This window comes from Oryctolagus cuniculus, chromosome 4 (assembly GCF_964237555.1).
Source record: "Oryctolagus cuniculus chromosome 4, mOryCun1.1, whole genome shotgun sequence".
Lineage (NCBI taxonomy): Eukaryota > Metazoa > Chordata > Mammalia > Lagomorpha > Leporidae > Oryctolagus > Oryctolagus cuniculus.
Window position 1 is genome coordinate 32800611 of NC_091435.1, and position 1808 is coordinate 32802418.

A 1808-nucleotide genomic window follows, 5' to 3' on the forward strand; every position below is an offset into this window, starting at 1 on the left:
AGAGTGACTTTTCTGTGACTTTTGGAATTCACCCTCGCATAAACACATACATGGCATTTCTCTTGTTAAGGATTCATCCCTTCACCTTAAATTACCTAACATGGCCTATTGGAAACTGGAAATTGGGTCTCAATCAAAAGTTGTAATCACTATTCTTCTCCCAAGTTGCTAAACGTAAGATAATTTTGACATGGTTGAAAAATGCATTGAGTGGTTACAGCAGACCCTGCTAAATGCTGTCATAATACTTCCAGAACCCAGTTTTATTTGAAGCAGTAATACCCTCAACTTCAAAAACTGCTTTTCCTAGCTTCACTGGAAATTAGGGGTGACGGAGTGGCATTTTAATTCTGACCAATGAGATAAAAGCATAAATCACTAGGTGGAAACTAGGCTTTTTTTTTTTTTCATCTAATATTTATATATAGGTTATAAAATATCTTTTTCCTTACCATTCATTTCTCCTTCTTGGAATGCACACGTGATGGTGGGAGCAACTAAAAAGCAACAGACACATTGTAGACAGTGAGACAGAGATAAGAGCAGCCCCAGTGCGTGATGGAGCCACCCTAAGCTACTGTGTTCTTTCCATTTGGGACTCATTTCTACCCAAGCGCAGCGAGCCCTTTGGTTGTTTCTGCCTCTTCGTTTTTCTTTTCTTCGTGCTTTTCAACTATGGCTGTCGTTACATGGTTAAACATTTGGTCAGATTGCCCTTTGTTGTCTTTCTCCTCGCCAGTGTGGAACAGGAAGGAAGTGCTGGGACAGGCATTGTGGCACAGCAAGTGAAGCTGCTTGACACCCAACTGTCATAGTGGAGTGCCGGTTGGCGAGCCAGTGGTAGTCCTGGCTGCTCTGCAATTCTGATCCAGCTACCTGCTAATGCTTCTGGGAAGAAAGAGCTGATGGCCCAAGTATTTGGGTTTCTGTCACCCACGTGGGAGACGCAGATGGATTTCCTGGCTCCTGGCTTCATTCTGCATCAGCCCCTAGTGCTGTATTTGGGCAGTGAATGAGCAAATGGAAGATCCTCCCTCATTCTCACTCACTCTTGCTTTCACTTGCTCTCTCTCTTAGTCTTTGCCTTTCAAATAAATTTGTTTTTAAAAAGAAGGAATTTATTTTCTCTCTTGTCTGTTTCAACCAAAGAATTGGACAAAATGTGTAAAACGACAGTTGTCAAGACCTTATGCCTAGGGGCCAACAATAAACCCTGCCTTAATCTTATAAACCCATAACAGATATGCCAATACAAGTCAGACTATAGGATGTTCGGTAATAGCTAGAAATGATGGCACACATGCACAGGAAATAAAGCCGGGAGCAGATTTTCCCAGGGAATTGGTGGCAGTCATATGGAAATATATGCCTAATTCCTACTGCACTCCGCTGCCTTGCAGCCCGAATCATTAATCTCAGGGCCTCTCCTCTGATCACCACATCGCATTTTCTACTTTAAAATTCAGAGCTGAAAGCTGTTATTAAACCAATAGTCACAAGTATAGTAATGATGATCTAGGTTTTATAAACATGAGTTCAAAAAACCTGTAATACTTTCGTTGGCCCACAAAAGAATGCATGAGTGTCATTTTCCTTCTAAATGTTTTGCAGCAAATTTATCAAAATATTGTTCAGCAGGGTCTATTTTACATTTTCCTCGTATGCCCATGCATTTTTATTTTGCTGTTTATGCTACATCCCTGAAGTAGAAGAAAGATTATTATCTTTGGGCACTGATGAAAACTAAGCTCAAACTGGTCATTATGTAAATAACAAGTGAGCAAGTCTGGTTACCTAGTTAGTAATCA